The sequence below is a fragment of the Lissotriton vulgaris genome, chromosome 1_1 (genome assembly GCF_964263255.1).
Source record: "Lissotriton vulgaris chromosome 1_1, aLisVul1.2, whole genome shotgun sequence".
Taxonomy (NCBI): domain Eukaryota; kingdom Metazoa; phylum Chordata; class Amphibia; order Caudata; family Salamandridae; genus Lissotriton; species Lissotriton vulgaris.
This window is the reverse complement of record NC_141685.1, coordinates 966,525,414-966,545,902: the sequence shown is the minus strand read 5'-3', so window position 1 is coordinate 966,545,902 and position 20,489 is coordinate 966,525,414.

Here is a 20,489-nt window from a genome sequence, read left to right as displayed (position 1 = left end):
GGTATAGGAGGAGCCTGGGCAGAATGGGTGGATTCAGAGAGGAGGGGGTATAGGAGGAGCCTGAGCAGAATGGGGACAGCACTTGAACCTTGTTATAGCGCTTAGCTGGGACGCGCTTACCTTTTTGGGACACCTCGTGGCCTGCACATCCTACCCACGCCTCGCCACACCCGCTACGCGGGTGCCGCTTCGACGGACCTTCGTGAGGAGGAGCACTTTGGGAGAGCCTGGTGAGATAGAAACAGCGCCGGCGGAGGGCTGCAGGGCTGCGAGCGTTCAGGGACTCCAATTCCCAGGAGTCCCTGACAGACCGTGTCAACTTCCGGTCCGCTCTCCCTGCCGGCCCGCCCCCGCCCACCGGAGTGATTTGAAAAACCCCACGCCGCCCAGTATCTCTTGGGACAGCACTTGAACCTTGTTATAGCGCTTAGCTGGGACGCGCTTACCTTTTTGGGACACCTCGTGGCCTGCACATCCTACCCACGCCTCGCCACACCCGCTACGCGGGTGCCGCTTCGACGGACCTTCGTGAGGAGGAGCACTTTGGGAGAGCCTGGTGAGATAGAAACAGCGCCGGCGGAGGGCTGCAGGGCTGCGAGCGTTCAGGGACTCCAATTCCCAGGAGTCCCTGACAGACCGTGTCAACTTCCGGTCCGCTCTCCCTGCCGGCCCGCCCACCGCCCTCTAACCTTCCTATAACTGGAGTTACTTCTCCCGCAGCGCGGGACGCAGCCCGGGTCAAGACCGGGCTAAGAGCGGGCCGTTTGAGGCCGTTCGAGGACGGAAAGGACTGGACTGGCCCACCCCATTTATACCAGGTAGGGACCACATTCAACAAGCTATAGCTGAAATTCTTGTTCATCCTTCTTTCCTGCCCCAACTTCAAATATGAGTCACATGGAGACGAGGAGTAAAGTCAACCATGCAGCTAGCGCTAACACACCAACTGCCTCATCTCAAGGCACAATTGACAATTACTTCCTGAAAGCTGGCTCCCTCTTAATAGATGATATCCACTCATTAGAACGACGCATCTCACAGGAGATAGAGTGGGTCAAGCGCTCCTCGATGGGTACCATAGCTATGGCCAAAACGCCCGAAGGCAGACGTCTCGGAAATTTCCAACAAGAAGGTTCCCAGGGGGGGGCACAGCAACTTGATGGTTTAGATCTTACTGAGGATACACTAGGGGACTTAGAGGACATGAGCCTTCTGCAATTGCCCACAAAAGAAACTGCTCAATTGCCTTACGACATAAATCCGGGGGAGGCTACTGTAGTACCAAATAGGGAGGAACACACCATAGCAAGTAACAATTCAATTCTTCCAGGGTCACCTAGTACTAATCGAGGAATACGAGAAGGAGCCATTCAAAAAAGGGCACAGGGGAAACGTTCAAACAGGGGCAAAAAGTCCAAAAATTCTATACAACAAACAGGGAGCATCCCCATCTTACCAACCTTAAATACTAATAACCAGAAGAACCTTTCACCAGTGTTAGTAACTGATCATTCCCCGCGGCTGTTACAGCCTAATATCCTAACTGATCATACAACATCCATAGTAGATCATAATCTGGAGTTACCAGAAGAGGATATAACTCTAGCAGACATTGGCCATCTCCTTAAGACAATTATAGGCCCCCTAGAAGCACGTCTAATAAAAATGGAGGCAAGACTAATAAAAATCGAAAAAACTGCCATCCAGATTATGGATTCCTGGAAACCTGGGGCCCTAGGCTCTACTCCTACTATCACTGACATTCAACATAATAATACCCCTGTCACTCACAATCTTGCAACACGTAATGCATCAGCGACCACACTCACAACCGGCGGAAATAACACAAATACAGGCGCCAATCAACAGCCACCAGCCAACCTCAAATCAGCTAAAAATCCTACTATTAGCTTACCTAAGCAGTTGCATACAACAAGCCAACCACAAAATGCAGACAAGACCAAATCACTTCCAACCCCTCAAACAATGATCTCCCTAACGCCCTCCTCTAATGTTATACCGAATAAAGACAATTACAAAAAGTCAAAGGTATCCAGAACGGTCACTGTAAATCTACCACCTGAGGTTGCCCCCTATACAGTTATCCTAGTTGGGGCACCAGAATTAAAAGCAGATTCGTACGAAACGGAAGAATCTTTAAAAAACAAGGTCATCAATTGGCTGTCTACGCATAGACCACTCCCTCGAGGCATGACCAGCGATATTCGCATGGTCAGACGGGTCTCTTGGGTAGGCAAGAGTCCAAAAACAATCAGCGGAGATTGCCTACTGGTCAGCTTTGGTGACCCGGGAACAGCCGCCTTTGTCTGTAACCCATCATTGGAAGACGAAGGCAGCAACATCCAGCCTGTTCCCCTATCCTTCTTCTATCCGTCCAATGATCGTATGGCCAAACCGCCTAGTAGAGGAAACCACCAGAACTTTAGGGGGAATTGGCAGGGCAACCAAGAAAGAAGGAGGACCCCCTTTATTCAACCACAGATACCCCCTTTCCGCCCAAACATATTTAGTGACTCCTATGGATGGGAAACTGTCCCAAGAAGGAGGATGGGAGGGGGTGGATTTGTGAGAGATGTCCCATGGTCCCAAGGAGTCTATCACCCACCACCTTTGCCGCTGTACAATCATTACGATTCCCTCGATTTTGTTGATTGACAGCTGGCCAACACACCCCGAAAATATGATGAAGGAATCAACCCTAAGAGGCAGCCCAGCTCAGGTGGCAAACGGAAGATGGGCACTTCAAGAGCAATAGCAATAGAAAACTGTGAAGTCCAACATCAATTGGACATCACTAGAGATTCCCTGCGGGCAGATGAGAGGGAAACAGCTAGACCCCTCTCCCCTGGAAATACAATCTCTATGTCAACGAATCTACCTACCCAAAAACTGCCGCATTCCATGAACATTCTTTCATGGAATGTTGCAGGTTTGGCAAATAAAGTTGACACAGATGAATGGGTGGAATTAATCCAATCAAAAAGTGTCTGCCTCTTCCAAGAAACTTGGCTAAGGGAGGAGTCCCATTGTCGGGGCTTCCACATATTCTCAATTCCGGCAGTATGGGGCGGAAAAGGTAGACCATCTGGAGGATTAGAAACCTGGGTGGCTTCGGATATAGGATGCCGAGCCTCAAGATACCCAGTAGACTCTCCAGATATACTGGCTGTGGTCCTTGAATGGCCAGGCAAATTGAAGCTGATGGTCATCAATATCTATTCAAGGCCTGTCAAAAATGGGTCCACCTCTAAAACTATAGAGCTCCTTTCTGGTATTTTGGAAAGTATCCCAGAGAAATTGTCCTATTTAATTGGGGGCGATTTCAATTCCCATTTCGAGCCTCTACCTGGTCTTCTCGATGGACCCTCCCTTGAGGAGGATTCGAGTTGGCAGGTTCCTCGGACTGAAGCACCTCCACCCAGAGCATGGACAACATTGGCTGTGCAGATTAACACCCTCAATCTGACATATGGGCTGAGGGCTTGCAACGGTCGCACTCGGTCCGACATCCCCTCTCAATGTACTTTTAATAGACAAGGGAGGGAATCTAGGACCGACTACTTCCTTGTACAGCTAAAATCATGGAAATGGGTGGTTGATTTCAAAATAGCAACAAGACAGGATAGCGACCATAACACCTTGGAGCTAGAGTATATGATCCCTTGCGAGAAAGCACTTGGCGAGGAGAAATCGATAGGGGGACTCCTCCTAGAGAATAACAGGAGGCGGATAAAATGGGACATTATCGCCTCCAGCGAAGATAGGCTTACCTCCCTTTACGCTGGGATCATCCCTTTTCTTGAGGAGGCTTTTGAACTAGGGGGTCTACCATCTAATAGGGAAAGAAACGAGGTCTTAGTCCAGAATCATCTCCGTCTGACCCAGAAGCTTGAATCAGCTTTCTTTACCAAGGTACGCCCGAAAACACAAAGGCAGTTTAATAATTCCTGGTACAATCGTTCATGCCGTCTAGCAAAACGAGACCTCATTAAGACCATAAAAGAGGGAGGTAGTTTAGCGCAGATCCAATCTAAAAGACGTGCCTACAAGCTACTCTTAGTCAATGCAAGATTGGAGTGGGACATACACCACTGGGAGAACTTGGCTGAGTCTCTAGCTAGCAGGGATTCTCGTAGATTCTGGAGAATCATTAATCATGGCTGCGCAGACCTTCCGTCTGCAAGAGAACCAAACATTGCAGCCAATGTCTGGCAAGATCACTATCAGGGGCTATACGCCCCCGAGGCAGAGGAGCCACAACAACCCGAAGCTAGCTCTTCCAATATATGTAATTCACTCCCCTTCACCCTGAAAGACGTCGAGATGGCCATAGCGGGTCTGTCATCAGGAAAAGCCCCGGGATTAGATGGGATCCCTGGCGATCTCTTTAGGCAGGAACCTGGGATCTGGGCCCCATATTTGATGGTCTTGTTTAATGCAGTTTTGGAGGGCATGAGGCTACCGGATACTTGGCTGGGAGCAGAGGTGGTCCCGATATATAAAAAGGGCTCGCCTCTGCTGCCCGCCAACTATCGGCCAATTAGCCTCATTGATGTCAGTCAAAAACTATTCGGAAGGCTGATTCTGGACAGACTCCAATGCTGGATGGAACAGAATGAGATCTTGAGCCCTCTCCAGGCAGGCTTTAGGAAGGGTGTCTCTACAGTAGACCAAATATTGAGACTAAACATTTTATTCTGGAAGACTGCTTACATTGAAGGAGGGTCACTGTATGCAGTCTTCGTGGATCTCCGCGCCGCCTTCGACCTGGTTCCTCGGACCAGGTTGTGGGCGGTGTTGGAGGATATGGGCGTCCCTGAGGATATTTTGCAGATTCTCGTTAGGCTCCACTCCAACAACTATGCGCGGGTAAGGTACGGTAAGGGAGGGAGGCTTACAGATAGGTTTCCTGTTCAACGTGGCATAAGACAGGGGTGTGTGTTGGCGCCGACCCTGTTCTGCCTGTTTACAAATGGGGTGATAGAGCATCTCTGCAAAATCGCCAACATCGACGCGCCACTATTGAACAACAGCAGGGTGCCTGCGATTATGTTTGCAGATGACACCCTGCTGTTGTCCAAACGCCAATGGGTCTGCAAAGGATCTTGGATGGGTTTTTGGATTTCTGTAATAAAAGGGGCTTAGAAATAAACCCAACAAAAACGAAATTCATGATTCTAAGCCGCAAACATAAAAACTGCCCAAACCCACGTTTAGGGCACACACCTCTGGAGCGAGTTAATGTGATTGAGTATTTGGGCATAACACTTAACCACAATTTAACTTGGTTGCCGCATAAAACAAAAGCAACCACTAAACTAATCCAGAGGGCGGGTGCTATCACTAGAATCGCTAACAAATCCCCCTTTCGTCCACTGGCCCCTGCAATACAAATTTATAGGGCCCAAGCGCGGGGTGGCATTATATACGGGGCTGAACTCTGGGGCCACACACCCCTCCATTCCATTCAAGTTGCGGAGAATAACTTTATTAGGCAGCTGACGGCTCTTCCACTAAGTACACCTCTACTCCCCCTGAGAATGGACCTGGCCATACGCCCAATCAGCGAAGAAGTGAGCCTCAAACCATTGACCTACTGGAGACGTCTGTGGAGCAGCCAAGATTTGAGCCACTATAGAACTGAGCTGCAAGAGCTTCTTAGATCAATTTCTGCATCCAAAATTCAATGGCTCAAGTACATTAGAGATATGTGTTTGACTCTTGGAGTCCCAGAGCTATGGAATGATCCACACGCAACATCGCTAAGGCTTCCCAGGAAAGCACTCTCCAAACTTTTTTATGGTTTTATGCTTCAGAGAACTATCACCTCAACTCGAGAGGGTTCGCTAACTGATACATTCATCAAAATAAAGGACATCTACAGTTTTGAATATGTCCTCGATGCAATGTCCCCTGTACATGTTAGGAAAATTTATTTGCAGTGGAGATATGGTTCTCTACCCCTGAGGGCGCTCACAAAAAATTGGGACGAAAAGGATGCTTCACCCAAATGTCCAGCTTGTAATTATAAAGTGGAAAACGACGTTCATGTAGTTCTATTCTGCAAAGCCTATTCCAACATCAGGAAACTTTGGCTAAAACCACATCTAAGGAACATGGGCTTTCGAAATTATGTCCCAGCCTATAGAGTCCTCAAAACTGATCTTTCACCTCTGACAGTATTTGTAATGGCTAAATTTTTAGCAGCTATGTGGAGAGTACGCGCAAGACTTTTAAGAGACTGCACTGTGTCGTGAAAAAATTTTTCTTAATACATTTATGAACTAATCTGTAATATTGGGATTGAATGTGTTTTAAAAAGGTATTTTTTGACATGTTATGGTTTTAAACCACCTCTTAAATACTGTGATGCTGTTGTTTATATATATTTTATGATCGCATAGATCGAAATAAAGATTTTTGATTGATTGAATGGGTGGAGTCAGAGAGGAGGGGGTATAGGAGGAGCCTGGGCAGAATGGGTGGGGTCAGAGAGGAGGGGCTTAGGAGGAGCTTGGGCAGAATGGGTGGGGTCAGAGGGGTATGGGAGGAGCCTTGGCAGAATGGGTGGGGTCAGAGAGGAGGGGCTTAGGAGGAGCCTGGGCAGAATGGGTGGGGTCAGAGGGGTATGGGAGGAGCCTTGGCAGAATGGGTGGGGTCAGAGAGGAGGGGGTATAGGAGGAGCCTGGGCAGAATGGGTGGGGTCAGACAGCAGAGGAGGGGCTTAGGAGGAGCCTAGTCAGATTGGGTGGGGTCAAATAGGAGGAGCCTGGGCAGAATGGGTGGGGTCAGACAGCAGAGGAGGGGCTTAGGAGGAGCCTAGTCAGATTGGGTGGGGTCAGAGAGGAGCGGCTTAGGAGGAGCCTAGTCAGATTGGGTGGGGTCAAATAGGAGGAGCCTGGGCAGAATGGGTGGGGTCAGACAGCAGAGGAGGGGCTTAGGAGGAGCCTGGTCGGAGGGGTATAGGAGGAGCCTGGGCAGAATGGGTGGGGTCAGACAGCAGAGGAGGGGCTTAGGAGGAGCCTAGTCAGATTGGGTGGGGTCAAATAGGAGGAGCCTGGGCAGAATGGGTGGGGTCAGACAGCAGAGCAGGGGTTTAGGAGGAGCCTAGTCAGAATGGGTGGGGTCAGACAGCAGAGGAGGGGCTTAGGAGGAGCCTGGGCAGAATGGGTGGAGTCAGACAGCAGAGGAGGGGCTTAGGAGGAGCCTAGTCAGATTGGGTGGGGTCAGAGAGGAGGGGCTTAGGAGGAGCCTAGTCAGATTGGGTGGGGTCAAATAGGAGGAGCCTGGGCAGAATGGGTGGGGTCAGACAGCAGAGGAGGGGCTTAGGAGGAACCTAGTCAGATTGGGTGGGGTCAGAGAGGAGGGGGTATAGGAGAAGCCTAGTCAGATTGGGTGGGGTCAGAGAGGAGGGGTATAGGAGGAACCTGGGCGGGTTGGGTGGGGTCAAATAGGAGGAGCCTGGGCAGAATGGGTGGGGTCAGACAGCTGAGGAGGGGCTTAGGAGGAGCCTAGTCAGATTGGGTGGGGTCAGAGAGGAAGGGTATAGGAGGAACCTGGGCAGAATGGGTGGGGTCAGACAGCAGAGGAGGGGCTTAGGAGGAGCCTAGTCAGATTGGGTGGGGTCAAATAGGAGGAGTATAGGAGGAGCCTGGGCAGAATGGGTGGGGTCAGAGGGGTATGGGAGGAGCCTGGGCAGAATGGGTGGAATCAGAGAGGAGGGGGAATTGGAGGAGCCTGAGCAGAGGGGTGGGGTTAGACAGCAGAGGAGGGGCTTAGGAGGAGCCTAGTCAGATTGGGTGGGGTCAAATAGGAGGGGTATAGGAGTAGCCTGGGCAGAATGGGTGGGGTCAGACAGCAGAGGAGGGGCTTAGGAGGAGCCTAGTCAGATTGGGTGGGGTCAAATAGGAGGGGTACAGGAGGAGCATGGGCAGAATGGGTGGGGTCAGAGGGGTATGGGAGGAGCCTGGGCAGAATGGGTGGAGTCAGAGAGGAGGGGCTTAGGAGGAGCCTGGGCAGAATGGGTGGGGTCAGAGAGGAGGGGGTATAGGAGGAGCCTGGGCAGGTTGGGTGGGGTCAAATAGGAGGAGCCTGGGCAGAATGGGTGGGGTCAGACAGCAGAGGAGGGGCTTAGGAGGAGCCTGGGCAGAATGGGTGGGGTCAGAGAGGAGGGGGTATAGGCAGCGCCTGAGCAGAGGTGGTGGGGTTAGACAGCAGAGGAGGGGTATAGGAGGAGCCTGGGCAGAATGGGTGGATTCAGAGAGGAGGGGGTATAGGAGGAGCCTGAGCAGAATGGGTGGAGTCAGAGAGGAGGGGGTATAGGAGGAGCCTGGGCAGAATGGGTGGGGTCAGAGAGGAGGGGCTTAGGAGGAGCTTGGGCAGAATGGGTGGGGTCAGAGGGGTATGGGAGGAGCCTTGGCAGAATGGGTGGGGTCAGAGAGGAGGGGCTTAGGAGGAGCCTGGGCAGAATGGGTGGGGTCAGAGGGGTATGGGAGGAGCCTTGGCAGAATGGGTGGGGTCAGAGAGGAGGGGGTATAGGAGGAGCCTGGGCAGAATGGGTGGGGTCAGACAGCAGAGGAGGGGCTTAGGAGGAGCCTAGTCAGATTGGGTGGGGTCAAATAGGAGGAGCCTGGGCAGAATGGGTGGGGTCAGACAGCAGAGGAGGGGCTTAGGAGGAGCCTAGTCAGATTGGGTGGGGTCAGAGAGGAGCGGCTTAGGAGGAGCCTAGTCAGATTGGGTGGGGTCAAATAGGAGGAGCCTGGGCAGAATGGGTGGGGTCAGACAGCAGAGGAGGGGCTTAGGAGGAGCCTGGTCGGAGGGGTATAGGAGGAGCCTGGGCAGAATGGGTGGGGTCAGACAGCAGAGGAGGGGCTTAGGAGGAGCCTAGTCAGATTGGGTGGGGTCAAATAGGAGGAGCCTGGGCAGAATGGGTGGGGTCAGACAGCAGAGCAGGGGTTTAGGAGGAGCCTAGTCAGAATGGGTGGGGTCAGACAGCAGAGGAGGGGCTTAGGAGGAGCCTGGGCAGAATGGGTGGAGTCAGACAGCAGAGGAGGGGCTTAGGAGGAGCCTAGTCAGATTGGGTGGGGTCAGAGAGGAGGGGCTTAGGAGGAGCCTAGTCAGATTGGGTGGGGTCAAATAGGAGGAGCCTGGGCAGAATGGGTGGGGTCAGACAGCAGAGGAGGGGCTTAGGAGGAACCTAGTCAGATTGGGTGGGGTCAGAGAGGAGGGGGTATAGGAGAAGCCTAGTCAGATTGGGTGGGGTCAGAGAGGAGGGGTATAGGAGGAACCTGGGCGGGTTGGGTGGGGTCAAATAGGAGGAGCCTGGGCAGAATGGGTGGGGTCAGACAGCTGAGGAGGGGCTTAGGAGGAGCCTAGTCAGATTGGGTGGGGTCAGAGAGGAAGGGTATAGGAGGAACCTGGGCAGAATGGGTGGGGTCAGACAGCAGAGGAGGGGCTTAGGAGGAGCCTAGTCAGATTGGGTGGGGTCAAATAGGAGGAGTATAGGAGGAGCCTGGGCAGAATGGGTGGGGTCAGAGGGGTATGGGAGGAGCCTGGGCAGAATGGGTGGAATCAGAGAGGAGGGGGAATTGGAGGAGCCTGAGCAGAGGGGTGGGGTTAGACAGCAGAGGAGGGGCTTAGGAGGAGCCTAGTCAGATTGGGTGGGGTCAAATAGGAGGGGTATAGGAGTAGCCTGGGCAGAATGGGTGGGGTCAGACAGCAGAGGAGGGGCTTAGGAGAGGCCTTGTCAGATTGGGTGGGGTCAAATAGGAGGAGCCTGGGCAGAATGGGTGGGGTCAGACAGCAGAGGAGGGGCTTAGGAGGAGCCTAGTCAGATTGGGTGGGGTCAAATAGGAGGAGCCTGGGCAGAATGGGTGGGGTCAGACAGCAGAGGAGGGGTTTAGGAGGAGCCTAGTCAGAATGGGTGGGGTCAGAGAGGAAGGATATAGGAGGAGCCTGGGCAGAATGGGTGGAGTCAGAGAGGAGGGGCTTAGGAGGAGCCTGGGCAGAATGGGTATAGGAGGAGCCTGGGCAGAATGGGTGGGGTCAGACAGCAGAGGAGGGGCTTAGGAGGAGCCTAGTCAGATTGGGTGGGGTCAGAGAGGAGCGGCTTAGGAGGAGCCTAGTCAGATTGGGTGGGGTCAAATAGGAGGAGCCTGGGCAGAATGGGTGGGGTCAGACAGCAGAGGAGGGGCTTAGGAGGAGCCTGGTCGGAGGGGTATAGGAGGAGCCTGGGCAGAATGGGTGGGGTCAGACAGCAGAGGAGGGGCTTAGGAGGAGCCTAGTCAGATTGGGTGGGGTCAAATAGGAGGAGCCTGGGCAGAATGGGTGGGGTCAGACAGCAGAGCAGGGGTTTAGGAGGAGCCTAGTCAGAATGGGTGGGGTCAGACAGCAGAGGAGGGGCTTAGGAGGAGCCTGGGCAGAATGGGTGGAGTCAGACAGCAGAGGAGGGGCTTAGGAGGAGCCTAGTCAGATTGGGTGGGGTCAGAGAGGAGGGGCTTAGGAGGAGCCTAGTCAGATTGGGTGGGGTCAAATAGGAGGAGCCTGGGCAGAATGGGTGGGGTCAGACAGCAGAGGAGGGGCTTAGGAGGAACCTAGTCAGATTGGGTGGGGTCAGAGAGGAGGGGGTATAGGAGAAGCCTAGTCAGATTGGGTGGGGTCAGAGAGGAGGGGTATAGGAGGAACCTGGGCGGGTTGGGTGGGGTCAAATAGGAGGAGCCTGGGCAGAATGGGTGGGGTCAGACAGCTGAGGAGGGGCTTAGGAGGAGCCTAGTCAGATTGGGTGGGGTCAGAGAGGAAGGGTATAGGAGGAACCTGGGCAGAATGGGTGGGGTCAGACAGCAGAGGAGGGGCTTAGGAGGAGCCTAGTCAGATTGGGTGGGGTCAAATAGGAGGAGTATAGGAGGAGCCTGGGCAGAATGGGTGGGGTCAGAGGGGTATGGGAGGAGCCTGGGCAGAATGGGTGGAATCAGAGAGGAGGGGGAATTGGAGGAGCCTGAGCAGAGGGGTGGGGTTAGACAGCAGAGGAGGGGCTTAGGAGGAGCCTAGTCAGATTGGGTGGGGTCAAATAGGAGGGGTATAGGAGTAGCCTGGGCAGAATGGGTGGGGTCAGACAGCAGAGGAGGGGCTTAGGAGGAGCCTAGTCAGATTGGGTGGGGTCAAATAGGAGGGGTACAGGAGGAGCATGGGCAGAATGGGTGGGGTCAGAGGGGTATGGGAGGAGCCTGGGCAGAATGGGTGGAGTCAGAGAGGAGGGGCTTAGGAGGAGCCTGGGCAGAATGGGTGGGGTCAGAGAGGAGGGGGTATAGGAGGAGCCTGGGCAGGTTGGGTGGGGTCAAATAGGAGGAGCCTGGGCAGAATGGGTGGGGTCAGACAGCAGAGGAGGGGCTTAGGAGGAGCCTGGGCAGAATGGGTGGGGTCAGAGAGGAGGGGGTATAGGCAGCGCCTGAGCAGAGGTGGTGGGGTTAGACAGCAGAGGAGGGGTATAGGAGGAGCCTGGGCAGAATGGGTGGATTCAGAGAGGAGGGGGTATAGGAGGAGCCTGAGCAGAATGGGTGGAGTCAGAGAGGAGGGGGTATAGGAGGAGCCTGGGCAGAATGGGTGGGGTCAGAGAGGAGGGGCTTAGGAGGAGCTTGGGCAGAATGGGTGGGGTCAGAGGGGTATGGGAGGAGCCTTGGCAGAATGGGTGGGGTCAGAGAGGAGGGGCCTAGGAGGAGCCTGGGCAGAATGGGTGGGGTCAGAGGGGTATGGGAGGAGCCTTGGCAGAATGGGTGGGGTCAGAGAGGAGGGGGTATAGGAGGAGCCTGGGCAGAATGGGTGGGGTCAGACAGCAGAGGAGGGGCTTAGGAGGAGCCTAGTCAGATTGGGTGGGGTCAAATAGGAGGAGCCTGGGCAGAATGGGTGGGGTCAGACAGCAGAGGAGGGGCTTAGGAGGAGCCTAGTCAGATTGGGTGGGGTCAGAGAGGAGCGGCTTAGGAGGAGCCTAGTCAGATTGGGTGGGGTCAAATAGGAGGAGCCTGGGCAGAATGGGTGGGGTCAGACAGCAGAGGAGGGGCTTAGGAGGAGCCTGGTCGGAGGGGTATAGGAGGAGCCTGGGCAGAATGGGTGGGGTCAGACAGCAGAGGAGGGGCTTAGGAGGAGCCTAGTCAGATTGGGTGGGGTCAAATAGGAGGAGCCTGGGCAGAATGGGTGGGGTCAGACAGCAGAGCAGGGGTTTAGGAGGAGCCTAGTCAGAATGGGTGGGGTCAGACAGCAGAGGAGGGGCTTAGGAGGAGCCTGGGCAGAATGGGTGGAGTCAGACAGCAGAGGAGGGGCTTAGGAGGAGCCTAGTCAGATTGGGTGGGGTCAGAGAGGAGGGGCTTAGGAGGAGCCTAGTCAGATTGGGTGGGGTCAAATAGGAGGAGCCTGGGCAGAATGGGTGGGGTCAGACAGCAGAGGAGGGGCTTAGGAGGAACCTAGTCAGATTGGGTGGGGTCAGAGAGGAGGGGGTATAGGAGAAGCCTAGTCAGATTGGGTGGGGTCAGAGAGGAGGGGTATAGGAGGAACCTGGGCGGGTTGGGTGGGGTCAAATAGGAGGAGCCTGGGCAGAATGGGTGGGGTCAGACAGCTGAGGAGGGGCTTAGGAGGAGCCTAGTCAGATTGGGTGGGGTCAGAGAGGAAGGGTATAGGAGGAACCTGGGCAGAATGGGTGGGGTCAGACAGCAGAGGAGGGGCTTAGGAGGAGCCTAGTCAGATTGGGTGGGGTCAAATAGGAGGAGTATAGGAGGAGCCTGGGCAGAATGGGTGGGGTCAGAGGGGTATGGGAGGAGCCTGGGCAGAATGGGTGGAATCAGAGAGGAGGGGGAATTGGAGGAGCCTGAGCAGAGGGGTGGGGTTAGACAGCAGAGGAGGGGCTTAGGAGGAGCCTAGTCAGATTGGGTGGGGTCAAATAGGAGGGGTATAGGAGTAGCCTGGGCAGAATGGGTGGGGTCAGACAGCAGAGGAGGGGCTTAGGAGAGGCCTTGTCAGATTGGGTGGGGTCAAATAGGAGGAGCCTGGGCAGAATGGGTGGGGTCAGACAGCAGAGGAGGGGCTTAGGAGGAGCCTAGTCAGATTGGGTGGGGTCAAATAGGAGGAGCCTGGGCAGAATGGGTGGGGTCAGACAGCAGAGGAGGGGTTTAGGAGGAGCCTAGTCAGAATGGGTGGGGTCAGAGAGGAAGGATATAGGAGGAGCCTGGGCAGAATGGGTGGAGTCAGAGAGGAGGGGCTTAGGAGGAGCCTGGGCAGAATGGGTATAGGAGGAGCCTGGGCAGAATGGGTGGGGTCAGACAGCAGAGGAGGGGCTTAGGAGGAGCCTAGTCAGATTGGGTGGGGTCAGAGAGGAGCGGCTTAGGAGGAGCCTAGTCAGATTGGGTGGGGTCAAATAGGAGGAGCCTGGGCAGAATGGGTGGGGTCAGACAGCAGAGGAGGGGCTTAGGAGGAGCCTGGTCGGAGGGGTATAGGAGGAGCCTGGGCAGAATGGGTGGGGTCAGACAGCAGAGGAGGGGCTTAGGAGGAGCCTAGTCAGATTGGGTGGGGTCAAATAGGAGGAGCCTGGGCAGAATGGGTGGGGTCAGACAGCAGAGCAGGGGTTTAGGAGGAGCCTAGTCAGAATGGGTGGGGTCAGACAGCAGAGGAGGGGCTTAGGAGGAGCCTGGGCAGAATGGGTGGAGTCAGACAGCAGAGGAGGGGCTTAGGAGGAGCCTAGTCAGATTGGGTGGGGTCAGAGAGGAGGGGCTTAGGAGGAGCCTAGTCAGATTGGGTGGGGTCAAATAGGAGGAGCCTGGGCAGAATGGGTGGGGTCAGACAGCAGAGGAGGGGCTTAGGAGGAACCTAGTCAGATTGGGTGGGGTCAGAGAGGAGGGGGTATAGGAGAAGCCTAGTCAGATTGGGTGGGGTCAGAGAGGAGGGGTATAGGAGGAACCTGGGCGGGTTGGGTGGGGTCAAATAGGAGGAGCCTGGGCAGAATGGGTGGGGTCAGACAGCTGAGGAGGGGCTTAGGAGGAGCCTAGTCAGATTGGGTGGGGTCAGAGAGGAAGGGTATAGGAGGAACCTGGGCAGAATGGGTGGGGTCAGACAGCAGAGGAGGGGCTTAGGAGGAGCCTAGTCAGATTGGGTGGGGTCAAATAGGAGGAGTATAGGAGGAGCCTGGGCAGAATGGGTGGGGTCAGAGGGGTATGGGAGGAGCCTGGGCAGAATGGGTGGAATCAGAGAGGAGGGGGAATTGGAGGAGCCTGAGCAGAGGGGTGGGGTTAGACAGCAGAGGAGGGGCTTAGGAGGAGCCTAGTCAGATTGGGTGGGGTCAAATAGGAGGGGTATAGGAGTAGCCTGGGCAGAATGGGTGGGGTCAGACAGCAGAGGAGGGGCTTAGGAGAGGCCTTGTCAGATTGGGTGGGGTCAAATAGGAGGAGCCTGGGCAGAATGGGTGGGGTCAGACAGCAGAGGAGGGGCTTAGGAGGAGCCTAGTCAGATTGGGTGGGGTCAAATAGGAGGAGCCTGGGCAGAATGGGTGGGGTCAGACAGCAGAGGAGGGGTTTAGGAGGAGCCTAGTCAGAATGGGTGGGGTCAGAGAGGAAGGATATAGGAGGAGCCTGGGCAGAATGGGTGGAGTCAGAGAGGAGGGGCTTAGGAGGAGCCTGGGCAGAATGGGTATAGGAGGAGCCTGGGCAGAATGGGTGGGGTCAGACAGCAGAGGAGGGGCTTAGGAGGAGCCTAGTCAGATTGGGTGGGGTCAAATAGGAGGGGTATAGGAGGAGCCTGGGCAGAATGGGTGGGGTCAGAGAGGAGGGGGTATAGCAGGCGCCTGAGCAGAGGTGGTGGGGTTAGACAGCAGAGGAGGGGTATAGGAGGAGCCTGGGCAGAATGGGTGGGGTCAGAGAGGTATGGGAGGAGCCTGGGCAGAATGGGTGGAATCCGAGAGGAGGGGGTATAGGAGGAGCCTGAGCAGAGGGGGCGGGGTCAGACAGCAGAGGAGGGGCTTAGGAGGAGCCTATTCAGATTGGGTGTGGTCAAATAGGAGGAGCCTGGGCAGAATGGGTGGGGTCAGACAGCAGAGGAGGGGCTTAGGAGGAGCCTAGTCAGATTGGGTGGGGTCGAATAGGAGGAGCCTGGGCAGAATGGGTGGGGTCAGACAGCAGAGGAGGGGCTTAGGAGGAGCCTAGTCAGATTGGGTGGGGTCAAATAGGAGGGGTACAGGAGGAGCATGGGCAGAATGGGTGGGGTCAGAGGGGTATGGGAGGAGCCTGGGCAGAATGGGTGGAGTCAGAGAGGAGGGGCTTAGGAGGAGCCTGGGCAGAATGGGTGGGGTCAGAGAGGAGGGGGTATAGGAGGAGCCTGGGCAGGTTGGGTGGGGTCAAAAAGGAGGAGCCTGGGCAGAATGGGTGGGGTCAGACAGCAGAGGAGGGGCTTAGGAGGAGCCTGGGCAGAATGGGTGGGGTCAGAGAGGAGGGGGTATAGGCAGCGCCTGAGCAGAGGTGGTGGGGTTAGACAGCAGAGGAGGGGTATAGGAGGAGCCTGGGCAGAATGGGTGGATTCAGAGAGGAGGGGGTATAGGAGGAGCCTGAGCAGAATGGGTGGAGTCAGAGAGGAGGGGGTATAGGAGGAGCCTGGGCAGAATGGGTGGGGTCAGAGAGGAGGGGCTTAGGAGGAGCTTGGGCAGAATGGGTGGGGTCAGAGGGGTATGGGAGGAGCCTTGGCAGAATGGGTGGGGTCAGAGAGGAGGGGCTTAGGAGGAGCCTGGGCAGAATGGGTGGGGTCAGAGGGGTATGGGAGGAGCCTTGGCAGAATGGGTGGGGTCAGAGAGGAGGGGGTATAGGAGGAGCCTGGGCAGAATGGGTGGGGTCAGACAGCAGAGGAGGGGCTTAGGAGGAGCCTAGTCAGATTGGGTGGGGTCAAATAGGAGGAGCCTGGGCAGAATGGGTGGGGTCAGACAGCAGAGGAGGGGCTTAGGAGGAGCCTAGTCAGATTGGGTGGGGTCAGAGAGGAGCGGCTTAGGAGGAGCCTAGTCAGATTGGGTGGGGTCAAATAGGAGGAGCCTGGGCAGAATGGGTGGGGTCAGACAGCAGAGGAGGGGCTTAGGAGGAGCCTGGTCGGAGGGGTATAGGAGGAGCCTGGGCAGAATGGGTGGGGTCAGACAGCAGAGGAGGGGCTTAGGAGGAGCCTAGTCAGATTGGGTGGGGTCAAATAGGAGGAGCCTGGGCAGAATGGGTGGGGTCAGACAGCAGAGCAGGGGTTTAGGAGGAGCCTAGTCAGAATGGGTGGGGTCAGACAGCAGAGGAGGGGCTTAGGAGGAGCCTGGGCAGAATGGGTGGAGTCAGACAGCAGAGGAGGGGCTTAGGAGGAGCCTAGTCAGATTGGGTGGGGTCAGAGAGGAGGGGCTTAGGAGGAGCCTAGTCAGATTGGGTGGGGTCAAATAGGAGGAGCCTGGGCAGAATGGGTGGGGTCAGACAGCAGAGGAGGGGCTTAGGAGGAACCTAGTCAGATTGGGTGGGGTCAGAGAGGAGGGGGTATAGGAGAAGCCTAGTCAGATTGGGTGGGGTCAGAGAGGAGGGGTATAGGAGGAACCTGGGCGGGTTGGGTGGGGTCAAATAGGAGGAGCCTGGGCAGAATGGGTGGGGTCAGACAGCTGAGGAGGGGCTTAGGAGGAGCCTAGTCAGATTGGGTGGGGTCAGAGAGGAAGGGTATAGGAGGAACCTGGGCAGAATGGGTGGGGTCAGACAGCAGAGGAGGGGCTTAGGAGGAGCCTAGTCAGATTGGGTGGGGTCAAATAAGAGGAGTATAGGAGGAGCCTGGGCAGAATGGGTGGGGTCAGAGGGGTATGGGAGGAGCCTGGGCAGAATGGGTGGAATCAGAGAGGAGGGGGAATTGGAGGAGCCTGAGCAGAGGGGTGGGGTTAGACAGCAGAGGAGGGGCTTAGGAGGAGCCTAGTCAGATTGGGTGGGGTCAAATAGGAGGGGTATAGGAGTAGCCTGGGCAGAATGGGTGGGGTCAGACAGCAGAGGAGGGGCTTAGGAGAGGCCTTGTCAGATTGGGTGGGGTCAAATAGGAGGAGCCTGGGCAGAATGGGTGGGGTCAGACAGCAGAGGAGGGGCTTAGGAGGAGCCTAGTCAGATTGGGTGGGGTCAAATAGGAGGAGCCTGGGCAGAATGGGTGGGGTCAGACAGCAGAGGAGGGGTTTAGGAGGAGCCTAGTCAGAATGGGTGGGGTCAGACAGCAGAGGAGGGGCTTAGGAGGAGCCTGGGCAGAATGGGTGGAGTCAGACAGCAGAGGAGGGGCTTAGGAGGAGCCTAGTCAGATTGGGTGGGGTCAGAGAGGAGGGGCTTAGGAGGAGCCTAGTCAGATTGGGTGGGGTCAAATAGGAGGAGCCTGGGCAGAATGGGTGGGGTCGGACAGCAGAGGAGGGGCTTAGGAGGAGCCTAGTCAGATTGGGTGGGGTCAGAGAGGAGGGGCTTAGGAGGAGCCTAGTCAGATTGGGTGGGGTCAGAGAGGAGGGGTATAGGAGGAACCTGGGCGGGTTGGGTGGGGTCAAATAGGAGGAGCCTGGGCAGAATGGGTGGGGACAGCAGAGGAGGCTTAGGAGGAGCCTGGTCGGAGGGGTATAGGAGGAGCCTGGGCAGAATGGGTGGGGTCAGACAGCAGAGGAGGGGTTTAGGAGGAGCCTAGTCAGAATGGGTGGGGTCAGACAGCAGAGGAGGGGCTTAGGAGGAGCCTGGGCAGAATGGGTGGAGTCAGACAGCAGAGGAGGGGCTTAGGAGGAGCCTAGTCAGATTGGGTGGGGTCAAAGAGGAGGGGCTTAGGAGGAGCCTAGTCAGATTGGGTGGGGTCAAATAGGAGGAGCCTGGGCAGAATGGGTGGGGTCGGACAGCAGAGGAGGGGCTTAGGAGGAGCCTAGTCAGATTGGGTGGGGTCAGAGAGGAGGGGCTTAGGAGGAGCCTAGTCAGATTGGGTGGGGTCAGAGAGGAGGGGTATAGGAGGAACCTGGGCGGGTTGGGTGGGGTCAAATAGGAGGAGCCTGGGCAGAATGGGTGGGGTCAGAGAGGAAGGGTATAGGAGGAGCCTGGGCAGAATTGGTGGGGTCAGAGAGGAAGGATATAGGAGGAGCCTGGGCAGAATGGGTGGAGTCAGAGAGGAGGGGCTTAGGAGGAGCCTGGGCAGAATGGGTATAGGAGGAGCCTGGGTAGAATGGGTGGGGTCAGACAGCAGAGGAGGGGCTTAGGAGGAGCCTAGTCAGATTGGGTGGGGTCAAATAGGAGGGGTATAGGAGGAGCCTGGGCAGAATGGGTGGGGTCAGAGAGGAGGGGGTATAGCAGGCGCCTGAGCAGAGGTGGTGGGGTTAGACAGCAGAGGAGGGGTATAGGAGGAGCCTGGGCAGAATGGGTGGGGTCAGAGGGGTATGGGAGGAGCCTGGGCAGAATGGGTGGAATCAGAGAGGAGGGGGTATAGGAGGAGCCTGAGCAGAGGGGGCGGGGTCAGACAGCAGAGGAGGGGCTTAGGAGGAGCCTATTCAGATTGGGTGTGGTCAAATAGGAGGAGCCTGGGCAGAATGGGTGGGGTCAGACAGCAGAGGAGGGGCTTAGGAGGAGCCTAGTCAGATTGGGTGGGGTCGAATAGGAGGAGCCTGGGCAGAATGGGTGGGGTCAGACAGCAGAGGAGGGGCTTAGGAGGAGCCTAGTCAGATTGGGTGGGGTCAAATAGGAGGGGTACAGGAGGAGCTTGGGCAGAATGGGTGGGGTCAGAGGGGTATGGGAGGAGCCTGGGCAGAATGGGTGGAGTCAGAGAGGAGGGGCTTAGGAGGAGCCTGGGCAGAATGGGTGGGGTCAGAGAGGAGGGGGTATAGGAGGAGCCTGGGCAGGTTGGGTGGGGTCAAATAGGAGGATCCTGGGCAGAATGGGTGGGGTCAGACAGCAGAGGAGGGGCTTAGGAGGAGCCTGGGCAGAATGGGTGGGGTCAGAGAGGAGGGGGTATAGGCAGCGCCTGAGCAGAGGTGGTGGGGTTAGACAGCAGAGGAGGGGTATAGGAGGAGCCTGGGCAGAATGGGTGGATTCAGAGAGGAGGGGGTATAGGAGGAGCCTGAGCAGAATGGGTGGAGTCAGAGAGGAGGGGGTATAGGAGGAGCCTGGGCAGAATGGGTGGGGTCAGAGAGGAGGGGCTTAGGAGGAGCTTGGGCAGAATGGGTGGGGTCAGAGGGGTATGGGAGGAGCCTTGGCAGAATGGGTGGGGTCAGAGAGGAGGGGCTTAGGAGGAGCCTGGGCAGAATGGGTGGGGTCAGAGGGGTATGGGAGGAGCCTTGGCAGAATGGGTGGGGTCAGAGAGGAGGGGGTATAGGAGGAGCCTGGGCAGAATGGGTGGGGTCAGACAGCAGAGGAGGGGCTTAGGAGGAGCCTAGTCAGATTGGGTGGGGTCAAATAGGAGGAGCCTGGGCAGAATGGGTGGGGTCAGACAGCAGAGGAGGGGCTTAGGAGGAGCCTAGTCAGATTGGGTGGGGTCAGAGAGGAGCGGCTTAGGAGGAGCCTAGTCAGATTGGGTGGGGTCAAATAGGAGGAGCCTGGGCAGAATGGGTGGGGTCAGACAGCAGAGGAGGGGCTTAGGAGGAGCCTGGTCGGAGGGGTATAGGAGGAGCCTGGGCAGAATGGGTGGGGTCAGACAGCAGAGGAGGGGCTTAGGAGGAGCCTAGTCAGATTGGGTGGGGTCAAATAGGAGGAGCCTGGGCAGAATGGGTGGGGTCAGACAGCAGAGCAGGGGTTTAGGAGGAGCCTAGTCAGAATGGGTGGGGTCAGACAGCAGAGGAGGGGCTTAGGAGGAGCCTGGGCAGAATGGGTGGAGTCAGACAGCAGAGGAGGGGCTTAGGAGGAGCCTAGTCAGATTGGGTGGGGTCAGAGAGGAGGGGCTTAGGAGGAGCCTAGTCAGATTGGGTGGGGTCAAATAGGAGGAGCCTGGGCAGAATGGGTGGGGTCAGACAGCAGAGGAGGGGCTTAGGAGGAACCTAGTCAGATTGGGTGGGGTCAGAGAGGAGGGGGTATAGGAGAAGCCTAGTCAGATTGGGTGGGGTCAGAGAGGAGGGGTATAGGAGGAACCTGGGCGGGTTGGGTGGGGTCAAATAGGAGGAGCCTGGGCAGAATGGGTGGGGTCAGACAGCTGAGGAGGGGCTTAGGAGGAGCCTAGTCAGATTGGGTGGGGTCAAATAGGAGGAGCCTTGGCAGAATGGGTGGGGTCAGAGAGGAAGGGTATAGGAGGAGCCTGGGCAGAATGGGTGGAGTCAGAGAGGAGGGGCTTAGGAGGAGCCTGGGCAGAATGGGTGGAGTCAGAGAGGAGGGGCTTAGGAGGAGCCTGGGCAGAATGGGTGGAGTCAGAGAGGAGGGGCTTAGGAGGAGCCTGGGCAGAATGGGTGGAGTCAGAGAGGAGGGGGTATAGGAGGAGCCTAGTCAGATTGGGTGGGGTCAGAGGGGTCAGAGGGG